The sequence below is a fragment of the Heloderma suspectum genome, chromosome 7, assembly GCF_057233095.1.
Source record: "Heloderma suspectum isolate Gila_16-S chromosome 7, 16-S_ref, whole genome shotgun sequence".
Taxonomy (NCBI): Eukaryota; Metazoa; Chordata; class Lepidosauria; order Squamata; family Helodermatidae; genus Heloderma; species Heloderma suspectum.
Window position 1 is genome coordinate 80,136,817 of NC_139464.1, and position 13,297 is coordinate 80,150,113.

Sequence of the window (13,297 nt, forward strand, 5' to 3'; positions counted from 1 at the left end):
CTCCTTAAATAAATATAGAATCCTTATAACAAACAGGTAAAGAAATAAGCTCTCTGAAGCCCCACAATGCTTTGCCACATGCATTACAAGTATTTTGTGCAGAAAGATAGTACAGTTATTGCTCAGTTTTCGAAAACTTAAGCTTATAAAGTAAATCCTCCATGTAGATTTGACTTCAAAGAGGTGACTTGAAGCTTTTGTATGGGAATACAATCCACTAATTCAGACTATAAGGGGAGGAGAACAATAAACTTAATTACATTTACTTTGAAGATTATAATAAATGGGCTTTTAGAGCTGTGCTGCAGTTGCTCTATTCAGCCATCTGTCAGGAGCAAAAGCTCTAGCCTTCTACAGGAATTTTATTTTATTTTCATGTTGCATTTTTATGAACTTTAGTCTGAATTGGAAGTGCACCAGATTAACTGAATAGATTTACTTCATTGGGTATTTGAACCACTGAGCCGGGGAGACTGAAGTAATTGTGTGGGCCCAGGACGCAGCAGCCTTTTCAAGTACAGAAGGGAATATGGTGTGCAATATCATCCCCTATGATAGGCGGGCAAGATGAAAACCTCTGAATTGGCCAGGAGTGGTATAAAGACAAGGAGCCTGTTCTTCTTCCTTTGCCTGGTCAACAAAGAGGTGCCTTTGCACATCAGGCTCCAGTTTTCAAGCGAGGTCCTCTAGGTCAAGATTTGACTACAGACCCTATAATTTGGTCCAACTGACACATCAAGAGCTTAAATATACTAAGATATGTTCACCTCACAAGGAATAGGGTGGCTTTTTATTCTACTGCTGCATGGCCTAGGCAAAAGCATTGCAGGCAAATACCACAGCACAAATGTTTAGGATTGGGTTGCAATAATGATTTGATATGATGGGGTTGCCAGTCTTGCCAAACAGCTTAGCCATATCCCGGACTTCGACTTTTAATAGCATCATCTTCCAGACCTATTTCTCAATTATTATGTATTTTCTGTTTGTACTCCATATCACTCTTTCTTTACTCTCTTCCTGCACCACCATATCTCATTTACTCTTCCCACTTTTTTCATATCCACAGATGTCTCTGCAGCCCCTTTCTCTCGCCTTTCCCTGTACTGTACCACCACAGGCCCCTGTTGTCCTATCTATATTGCCTTCTCCTTTTTTCCTTTTCCTCTCCCAATTATTTTTTCTTTACTCAGTGCACCAGTTAGGTTCCAGGCTTAACATTTAAACCCTGCCCTGTTTAGAGGGCAATGTTTATTACTGTGTTTGGGGACCTCCTGCTCGTTCCACTGAGTGGGGTCCTGGAGTTCAGCCGCAAACTCTTGCCCTGATGACACTAGTGTCTGTACTCCCATTTCTAGTTCATTCCTTTTTCTTCTTTAGGGCACAACTCTAAGCATGTTTAGATAGACAGAGAAAAGGCCTACAGCTCCCAGCATGCCCCAGCCAGCCTTTTCTCTGTCTAAACATGCATAGGATTGCACCCTTAATCTCTTTAAGTTCTCTTTCTGTGTATGCACCCACCTGGTCCTTCTTACTGAGTCTGCTAATTAAACCTGTTGGGGAAAAAAATGTGTATTTTCCCACTTCACCCTATCTCATTATGACTATTTGTGTGGACACAAGGTTTTTACTCTACCAGCAATTGGAATAGGAAGGAAGGAAGGAAGGAAGGAAGATAGATGTAGCTGGTAGATAGGTCTTTAAAGTAACATGCACTTTTGGTCTAAAGGTGCTTCCAGACAAGGCTTTTATTGTACAGCTGTGCTGCCTCATTCATGGAATTTTAAGGGGTGTGTTGTCTTCCATTAGTAACCATCCTGTGTTTTCCCAACACTTCTCTCTTTTTTCTTGCCACAAAAAATAAAAGGGAAAAACCAAATAGGTGCCCAATCCCTTTTGATTGGTAGCACTAGGACCCATCCATCTGGAAGCACCCCCAGACCCAGTGGAACTTATTTCTGAGTAAACATGTTTATAATTGTGCTGTGACTGACATCGGTGAGCCGTCGGCTTGCAGATCTTACATTGCATATACCTGCTTTTTAACATATTTTATCTTCTCTCATAGGTAGGCATTTATCAGTAAATTATTTGAAACATAATTTTTTAAGAAGCCTGTTATCTGCAAAAGAAAACAAAGATTAGCTTACCACCCATTTAACAGCTTACTAAAACATCAGAGCGAAGGGCTTTTAGACAATTCATCACTAGAAAATTGGCTGTCAAAGAATACAATAATCTCTTTCAGCAGAACAATGTACTTATTTCTTTTTTAAAAAAAAAGTATAAATTGCTGGTGCATCAGATAGATTTAGCCATGTGCATTTAAAAATGCTAATTTTTTAAGGATGCTTCTCTCTTATAATTGGAACCATATGTTATATCTTCAAAAATTTAAAAATGCTTATTTTCTGGAGGAAAGAAAACACATTAACGTTTATCTGAATTTGTGAAAGAAGACTTGAGTTTTACAGTTAATAGGTTAAAAAAAGGTAAAGGTGTCCCCAACCAGTCATGTCCGACTCTAGGGTGTGGTGCTCATCCCCGTTTCTAAGCCGAAGAGCCAGCGCTGTCCGAAGACGGTTCCGTGGTCATGTGGCCGGCATGACTGAACACCGAGGTGCACGGAACGCTGTTACCTTTCCCACCGAGGCGGTACCTATTTATCTACTTGCAATTTCTTGCTTTCGAACTGCTAGGTTGGCAGAAGCTGGGACTGAAGACGGTAGCTCACTCCATCACGCAGCACTTGGGTCTCGAACTGCTGACCTGCCGACCTTCCAGTCTGCAGTTCAGCGTCTTAACCACTAAGCCACCGCAGTAGGTTACACACATACAAATTCCTTACGGATTGAATTAAGGATGTATCCCTACCTAACACCACGATCCTACATGTGTTTATGTGGAAGACAGATTCACTGAATTTAATTGGACTTACTCCCAAATACCCTGTGTGCATACAGTTGCACCTTTACATTGTCATTATTCAAAACATTTATAATATTATCTATCTAAATCCTGCTAGAGTATTATGAAGAAGCTTCCATACAAGAACATACTTTTCTGAATGCTTTCCTATAGCCTTCCCCAGCCTGATGAACTCCAGTTGTTTTGGACAACAGCTTCCATAATCCCCGGGCATTGGTCATGCTGGGAGTTGTAGTTCACCATCTGTAGCCAGTGATAGTGCTGGGGTGCAGCACTGTAGAGCTATAAGCACTGAGAGTGGCCGGGTTTGCATGACGTGAGGGTGGCTAATAAGCCATGGTGGCTTGTTAACCAGCCCTGCACATACCGGCTGATTACCAGGTAATTTTCCTAGTTACCCTCGCAGGGTGCAGATAGTTGTGATGTCCGATGGGTGGCTGGGGTGGTTAACAAACCACCCAGAAGCCTTGGTCCGTTGTAGGGTTGCAGGGTGGTTTGGATGTCACGATAAGCCATGCCTGGCAAGGTGTAGTGGATTGGTTGGTGAGCAGAAAACGTGGATTCACAGAGTCCCTAAATGCATAGAGACCTGTGTAGTTTAACACAGCTAGTAGAGATTAGCAGGCTTTAGCTAACAAAAGTAGCCCCCTTGATTGGGGGGGGGCTTCTAGAGTGAGCCTCTAAGAGACTTCTGGTTGGTATCAAGCAAGTGCAGTTTTGTATGTCAACAATTGTGCATATGCCTGGTTACCTCATTCTTTTCTCATAGAGGGGCAGTTTATCTCACAGAGAATAAGAAATCTCCCAAGAAATGGAATGTTGGAGACTCAAGACAGCCAATTGAATTTCCAGGCTAAATGTTTCAAGAAGCTTTTGGGTAAGAGAGAAGCCCTCCTTCCCTTGTGTGTGTGTTAGCCTGTTGGTTTGAAAGAGGAGGGGGAGAGGCATTGCTCATGGGCTAGAAGGAGGCATCTAGCAGAAAAGCTTATAAGATCCAGCTTGCTGGCCCACCCTTTGGTCTCTCTCTAAGGAGGAATATGCATGCTACCAGCCTAGATAAACTTGTGGTCCTGAGGAACAGCCTTCATCTATCTTGGGGACCCAGATAGACATTCAGGGTGTGGCAACTGCTTTGTCACCTGAAGAGAGGTGTGAACTGCCTGTGTGTATGTATTCTGCATCCATTTTCTATCAAAAAACTGTCATCTCTTTTACACAAGTGGCTTGTTTCATCTTGATAACTAAAAGAATCTGATTGATCACTGGGAACTGAGAGTCAGGACCCCAGCTCAATACATGAGATAATTAGGTAAATCAGCTTGCACATGACCGGCATGGGCGAGGGTAGTTAACAAGCACTGTGGCTCATTAACCACCCTCATGTCATGCGAACTTGGTCAGTGTCAATGCCTTCCTGCCAGTTAATAGGCTGAAGCCCTATTCGTATACACTGGGAGTGGTGAGTTTGCATTTCCTTTGTAGCACCATCCACACCACACCAGTAAATAAGTAATTTAAAAATTCTGTAGGAAGAGCAAGATCGCATGGGGAAAGAAGCACAATATCATAAAAAAGCAAAATTGGCATGTGGGGCAGGGGGAGTGCTTTCACTGATCCACAAAACTAACATCCTACTTTTCCAGATCCTGAATCAAAGCATTTTAATGGATCACATTCTGGCAATGTAAACTGTAGGTGTGAGGGTGCAATCTGGATTAGGACCACAGCAGGGAATAGCTGTCCCCTTACACTTCCCATGTTAGAGACTCAATTTGGGTCAGGTCCCCTGCTATTACTCTAGAGTAAAAAAAAGCGGGGGGGGGGGAGATAGCTGCTTGTTGTAGGGCAGCTCACAAGACTTGTTTTGATTTTGAACCAGTCCAGGATAGTGGAGGAGGAGAGGGAGACAGCACGAAATATAAAAGAGATGGCTAGCAGAAAACATACAAGAGAGAAGAACTGTACTCCAGCACACTATTAATGGTTGGGCTTTGCACAGATTTGCATTTGTCCTTGTGAACATGGATCTCTGCAGTTCTTTAAGCTGATAATGCAAATCCATTGCCTCCATAGTCTGCTAGCTCATGACCATAAAGCCTGATGTTGCTGAGTGTCCACACAAATTATTGTAATGGGATAGGCTGAAGTGATAAAATGGACTTCTCTTCCATTGCAGCATAGCAATATCAAAACTGAATTAATTCACAGGTTTCTTCACTACAGACAATGGAGTTCCGATGTTTTTCATGTCTGCCCCAAATCATCCAAGACCTTCAGCAAAACCCTTAGGCATGTCTTAAGGGAATGAATATGCAAATACCCAGACATAGAAACTTGCCTAGGTAACAAGGTAAATTGCCTAGGTAACTAACAGGGCAATCCTTCTTACTGATTCAGAGTGCTCTCACCTCAGAGTAGGGATGTATAAAAGTCACTTACCTTTCTGTGGATTATGTTTATGGTGGGGGGGGCGTTCCGTCCCTCCCCCCGGAATCCTCGACGGCTGGCTGTGCTCCGCGGCGACTTCGCAGAGCAGCCGGCCAGGCCCAGACCAGACCAGAGCCGTCTGCAGCCGGATTTCCAGCCGTGGAGGGCTCTGGGTAAAAAAAAAACCGCATACGCAAATGGTGGCGGCTACGTAAATATTTACGTAGGCTAAAATGGCGAATCAAAAAGGAACGCAAATAGCGCCCAGGCCCACTATGCTATTTGCGTTCCCCTTTGTTTTCGCTGTAATAGTCTACATAAATATTTACATAGACTAAGACAGCCAAATATAAGGAACGTAATTGGTGGTGGCCGTAGCCACCGCCATTTGCGTACGCATTTTTTTTTTAACCCAGCCATGATAGGTTACGTAAATCTTTACGTAGCCTATCACGTCCCTGTAAAAAAAACACACACACACACCTCCAGACTGCAAATGGCGGCGGCGGCAGCCGGTCGGAAGACCAGCCGCCGCCACCACCCAGAACATCTGCCCCAGGTAAGTCTCATCCCGGGGGGGACTGGCGGGGGGGTGGCAGGCCGTTCCGCCACAGATTTCGGGGGGCCGTATGCACTGGCATTCGGCCTCACCGAGATCCGTGGCGGAATTCTCTGACATCCCTACCTCAGAGTCTCCAACACATGCTACACCTTGCCACTGTGAGTGTGGCAGGCTGGAAGAGAGGAAGGAGAAGGTGTATCTTCTCCTTCCTTCTGTTGAACCATTTCCCTCCCATTGCAAGGATTGGCCACTAGATGACACCAGCTATAAATTTGCACTAACCATAAACTCTGCTGCAAGCAATGGGAGGGGGATTTATTTATGCCAGTGTAAATTTTTCCACTTGTTGGGAGCATTTCTGGGGACTGGGAGGGCTTTGGACCCTGTGGAACCAAAGCCTGTCCAGGCAGAACCAGGGACCACCCATTCTGCCCCCTATTCCCCTCTCCCATGTTGGAGCTCCAGCATTGGAAAGATAAGTGTCCGCAGGGGCCGGGTGTGTGGGGGTGAAGTGGGATCTCCCCACTCTGAGGTTGGACTTCTCTGTCCATCTGCCGGGGGCAGGGGTGGGATAGCTGTCTCTTGTGGCCCCAGGGATGCCGTCCCAGGAACCACAGGATGGCACTGTAGAAGTAGAATGAATTTTACTGTAAAGTAGGAATAGTTATATAAAGCTGCCACTAACCATAAACTCTGAAGCTTGATATCTATGCTTAAAGGTCTTTCGCTTTAAGGTCCATCTTCCTTGAAGAGCTGCCACTGGCAGGCTGCCCTTGTTTCTGCTGAGTTAATGGATTTGTGTCAGTGGAGTAAAAAGAGGAAGGAGCTTGACCTGGCTTTCTAATCTAGTTTTGCTGAAGAAACGAGCAAGAGTGGATTGTTTTGCTGCTTCTTTAGAATTACTAAGTAACTTTTCTCTTTTCTGAGTATTTTGTATGATGTCTGAGAGTTGACGAAATAATCCTAATGGAAAGAGAACCTGAATTTTCAGGGTTTCTTTTGGCTATCTTCCATGGAAGTTATAGCAATTCCTTAATCAAGCTAATATATATATATGCCTGATTAATACATGTGTGTGTGCACATGCACACACACACACACACACTCACTATGTTATTTTATAGCTTCAGAACTATACGTTAATCCTAATATACATAAATAAGCAATTTTTCACATTTTGAGATGTAAAGGATTTTATTTATTTATTTATTTATTTATTTAAAACATTTCTATCCCGCCCTATATCATACAGCATACAGATAAAATCAATGTAAACAATATAAAACAATATAAAACAATAAATAATTTAAACACCTAAAACATATTAAAATATTAAATAAGCGAAAACAAGTTAAAATCTAAAACAATAGAACAGTTAAAACAATGTGCTGCGGAATGCATTTAGCCCTTACAGGCTTTGGTAAAAAGCCATGTTTTTACTTGGCGCTGAAACAAGACCAATGTCTGCGCCAATCGGGCCTCCAGGGGGTGGGGATTCCACAACCGGGGTGCCACAGCAGAGAAGGCCCTCTCCCACATCCCACCACAGTGTATGTCTCACACTGGTGGGATGCAGAGGAGGGCCCCCCCTAACAGATCTCAGTTCTCTGGCAGACATATATAGGGAGAGGCGCTCCCTCAAATATCAAGGTCCCAAGCTGCTTAGGGCTTTAAATGTCATCACCAAAACCTTGAATTATGACTGGAAGCGTATTGGCAGCCAGTGCCATTCCTTTAAAACTGGTGTTATATGATTTTGATGAGGTGTTCCAGTCAGCAGTCTAGCTGCTGCATTTTGCACTAGTTGCAACTTCCGAGTCATCTTCAAGGGCAGCCCCACATAAAGTGCATTGCAGTAGTCTAATCAGGAAGTTACCAGTGCATGTACTACTGTGGCTAGGTTATCCCTGTCCAGGAAAGGCTGTAGCTGACGGATCAGCTGAGGCTGGCCCCACATATTCTGGGCCACAGAGTCCACCCGGGGCTCCAGTGACAGGGATGGATCTAGGAGTACTCCCAAGCTACGCACCTGCTCCTTCGGGGGAGTGCAACCCCGTCCAGGACAGGTTGCTTACCCAATTCCTGGACTCGGGAACCACCAATCCACAGAGCTTCCGTCTTGTCAGGATTTAGCTTCGGTTTATTGGCCCTCATCCAGCCTATTATAGCCTCCAGGCACTGGTCCAGCTCCTTCACCACCTCAGCCGACTCCAACAACAAGGAGAAATAGAGCTGAGTATCATCAGCGTACTGGTGATACCCCACTCCAAAACTCCTAATAACTTCTCCCAATGGCTTCATATAGATGTTGAACAGCATGGGGGATAGAATAGAACCCTGTGGCACCCTGCAGCTTAACAGCCATGGGTAGAACAGAAATCCCCCAATACCAGTCTCTGGAATCAGCCCTGGAGGTAGGAGCAGAACCACTGTAGCATGGTGCCCCCAACTCCCATCCTGTAGAGCTGATCCAGTAAGACACCATGATCAATGGTATCAAAAGCCTCTGAGAGATCCAGAAAGATCAACAGGGTAGCACTCCCCCCGTCTTTCACCCAGAGTAGGTCATCAGTCAGAGCAACCAAGGCCGTTTCAGTGCCATACACTGGCCTGGAACCAGACTGAAATGGGTCCAGATAATCAGTTCCTCCAAGAACGTCTGAAGCTGCCCAGCCACCACCTGCTCAAGCACCTTGCCCAAAAAGGGGATATTGGCAATGGGGCGATAGTTCTCACAGACCTCTGAGTCCAAGGGAGGTCTTCTTAAGGAGTGGGTGCACGACAGCCTCTTTCAAGGCAGCAGGAACCACCCCCTGACAGAGCGAAGCATTTACCACTTTCTGGACCCACCCAGCCAATCCACCCTGCTAGATCGTATAAGCCAAGATGGGCAAGGGTCAAGCTTACATGTGGTGAGCCAGACTGATTCAAGTGTCTTGTCCACATCATCAGGCTGCAACGACTGAAACTGATCCCAGGAAACACAATCAGATGGAACAATGGACACCTCCCCAGACTCTGCAATAACTGTGGCGTCAAGTTCTGAGTGAATATGAGCAACTTTCTCCTCGAAGTGCCTAGCAAATTTATCACAGCAGATGACTGAGGGTTTCTCTCATCTTTAATAAGCCTTACAGGAGCTCTTGGGAACTTCTTATGAGAAAACCTGCTTGCTATATCCTCATATTTAATTTTTTCACAAGTCTTTTCACCTGTATATTTATTTCTTCCACAGAAGTCTGTAGATTCCTTCTTAGGAAAATAGCATATGAAAAATTCAGGCATGAAATTGAGTTCAATAATCTTCAGCATATCACTTCACAGCAGTGATAGAATTCCCATGGTATTGCCATGCCTGTCCTTTTTGTGATTTTATGTCACTGGGGTAAAGCTTATTTCTAAATCTGTGCATTATAGGTGAAGAGTCTATTTAATTTTGAGTACCATTTCCAAAAACCTATCCATAAACATACAATCAAAAAGTGAAAGGGGATTGTTTCAATTTTGGAAATGAGGGAGGACAGCAATCTCATGGGCCCTCCTCGGAAATGCAAATGTTAATTTTTATAAGCATCAGCATAGAAGTCAGCTGCCACTAAATCCAGTTTAACTGCTTGTGGATGCATCCATTTACACTGGACCAAAAATCAGAAGTGACATCCAAAGTGGACACATTACAGGTGGAACATAAGAAGAGCCATGCCAGATCAGACCAAGGGTCTATCGAGTCCAGCATTCTGTTCACACAGTGGCCAACAAGCTGTCACCCAGGGACCCTTAAGCAGGACACAAGTGCAACAGCACCCTCCTGCCCGTCTTCCCAAGCAACTGGTGTACAAAGGCAAACTACCTCTGATACTGGAGGTAGCACATAGCTATCAGAACTAGAAGCCATTGACAGCCTTCTCCTGCAGGAATTTCTCTAAAGTCTAACCCCCTTTTATTGCAGTCCAAACTGATGGCCATCACTACATGTTGTGGTAGCGAATTCCATGGTTTAACTATGTGCTGTGCAAAGAAGTACTTCCTTTTATCTGTCCTGAATCTCCCACTAATCAGCTTCATGGGATGACTCCGGGTTCTAGAGAAAAATGTCTCCATATCCACATTCTCCACACCATGCATAATTTTGTACACTTCTATCATATGTCCCCTTACCTTCCTTTTTTTTTGAAGCTAAAGAATCCCAGATGTTGTAACCTTCTATCTTCCTTTTGCTCACTACTGGTACATCAGTGAAAAATAAGAATAACAGATTGCTTGAACTGGAAGTAGAAACCTTAACTATAGTGGTGCTAGCCTGTTGCTTGCTATCTAGAACCAGTGAGGATTTTGAAAAAGCAATATGCGGAAGTGTTTGGAAGTTCTGCTCCTCTCACTAATGCAAGTTCTTACGTTGCTGCACTAGTTATGGGAATCAAGCTCACAGCAGAAAGCGGATCAATGGCCTAGCCCCTCAGCAGGAAACTGGAATTAATGAAATTTCATTCTACTCATATTGCCAGCTAGCTTACAGAATTGCCATTTCTATGAAGTGGGGTGGTCAGCTACAAAAATAAGCATCTTCAGTGTATTGGATAAAGGGGGAGAGTTATTTCAGCTGCACGCAAACACACAGCAGTTAAATCAGCCTTTGTCTCCCTTCTTCAGATAGTGAATCAGATGTTCATCATGTCAGCCTGAGCTGTGCAAATAAACCTGCAGACCTTTACCAGAGCAGATAGATAGACAGATGATGATGATAGATAGATAGATGATAGATAGATAGATAGATAGATAGATAGATGTGTGTGTGCGCGCGTGCAAGTCAGAGAGAGAGAGAGAGAGATTCATGTATCATGGGCAGAGATGGCACTACTTCAGTTGCATTACATCTGCTTCCTTCCTGCACATGCATGCATGTGCATGTACACACACACACACACACACACACACGTATGTACCAAAGATGGCATAATCTTGTAACATCTATCCTTCAACTATGTGTTCCCACAATATTACAAACAGTGCATTAGGCAGCAGCCATTACTTATCAGAAAGCCAGGTGCAGATTAGCTAAGAAGGCAGGCTAATAATAGTCACTTTGGAAGTACCTTTTATGACAACATGTATGGTGCGATGCATAAAAAGTGAAGTGCAGTCAGTAACTAAAATATTTTTACAGTGCTCTCTAAATCTCTGAGCAGGCAGACATCCCTGACAATTAAGAGAGAAGCAGTCTGTTTACCACTATCAATAAGCACAAAAAGAACATTCCCAAATCTTTCTTCACCCCCTACATCTAGGGGGGAAGCACTCATAGAAAGACTGAAAGTGCAATTCTAAAAATAGTTAGGCTGCAATACTTAAATCACTTGCTTTTGGAGAAGCCCCCCTGCCTTGTGCAGAATTACTCTAGCACAGGCACCCTATGGATTGTAATTGAACTCCTTTGAGTATCTCAACCCAGCAGCTTTGTATTATAGATTGGCTTTATCTGTAAAGATGTAGCCAATAGTTTGTGCCCTGGTACCTGAAGTGGAATCCATCCATCTATTACTTGGGCAAAGATGTACTGCTCTGCTCACCTGCCATACAATCCCAGCCCTAAAGAGAACACTGGGTTGCACCATTGTTCTTTGTTCTGAAGTGAGTATCCTGTCCACAGGATGTTAAATACAGGGCTGTTCCTACTCCCCGGCTCTGAGTACCACAGTAGGTGTTCTTGTAACTGCTGATTTTCTAACGTTTCCCCTGGGCTAGCATTCCAGTTCTGCTGGAAGAAAATGAGCACTGCGCTCACATTGGTGCAGAGACCCATATGCCCAGTCAACAATTAGCATGACTCAGTTGGAGTTAAGCATTTTTCTGGTTTCCTGTCATGGGGAAATAGATAGGTAAGTGCTTAATTTTTGGTTAAGACCAACAGGACGTACGTATATGTGCCCAACTTTAGATATGCCCACTCTCCCAGGCCATCAGCCAATAACGTTAGGTTCTAACAGTGAGCACTTCCTATCTCGCAGCAGGCCTCAACAAATTCCCTTCTAACCAAACATGCATAGGACTGAACTGTGTCTTTTAAAATAACAACAAAATGTAACCAATTTAAGGCTGGACACATTCCCTGAAATAGTTTAGAAACCTGTTTCACAGAAAGCAACCCCTTTTTCTACCGCCTCTTCTGCCAGCCAGCTCACCACCACCACCCATCTCTGACATAGATAAGGTCCACAAACACACACACACACACACACACACACCATGTTAACCTTGAACTATAAGATTATCATTTGTTTAATGAATTCATTTGAGATGTTCATTCTGGAAATAATAAAAGATAACGATGATGAAGTAGGGCACAAAAGTCTCCCCCAGAAGGGCAGCCCAGCACACACTGCAGTGAAAACAACCACAAAACTCAGTCAAGTTTCATTTTACCTCAGAAGGCAACATAATTAAGTCGTATAAGACTTCTAGTACTGCAGTCCACTGGGTGTTGCCATCTGCCACTAGCAGAAATGTTTCAATAGGAATAATTTTAAGAAGCCTATACTCATAGTAGTTCATTAATATGTTTCTTGCTCAAATCAGTAAATATTCCCCAAGATATAGCATCCCTGTTAATTGTGGAAAAACACAATAATATGCTTTAAATGGGGGTGAGGTGTGTGTGAGTATGTGTGTTTTGTCATAATCTTTAATATTTAGCAGGGATATTGCAACTCCCAAGAAATTACACTAGTCTTATGGAAACTTTTAATTTCCCTTAAAATTATTCTGACGTGTTACCTAAGGAGCATTGCTACAGTTTGCTTCAAACTGTACATTAAGTGAAATTAGGGATGTTGGAGAAATCCACAATGGAATCAAATGAATTTGCATTTCTATGAATCTGACCTGTGGATTCCACAGCAGACCAGGTTCTCCCAAGTCTCAAGGATTTTGTGGACTTGCAGACCATTTTGTTTTTACTTCCTGGAATTTTAGGCACATTTAGTCATAGAAAAATACATAAAATAAAAAAACGCTGACCGAAAATGTGCATTTCCCTATAAGCTAAAGCAAGAAATTTGTGCGGGGTGGGGGGAGATTTACACATTTGCACAAATGTGAATTTCTGTAAATTTGGAGAATTGGGAAAAATCTGATTCTGTCAATGAGCCGATGATGGAATGAAAGGCACCTGACAACCTGTGAAATGCAGACAGAACGGATTTTACAAAATCCATACATCCCTATGTGAAATCACTGACATCTGAGTGATGAGTGGAATGGAAACTCCTGATAATTTTTGCTGGCATTATCAAAACTCTTTTTTGGCTTTCTCTGAAATTCCTGAAATGTTTCACCTCAGGGGGAGTCCCCGCCTTTGTTTCCCTGAATTCTTCTTTAAGCAAC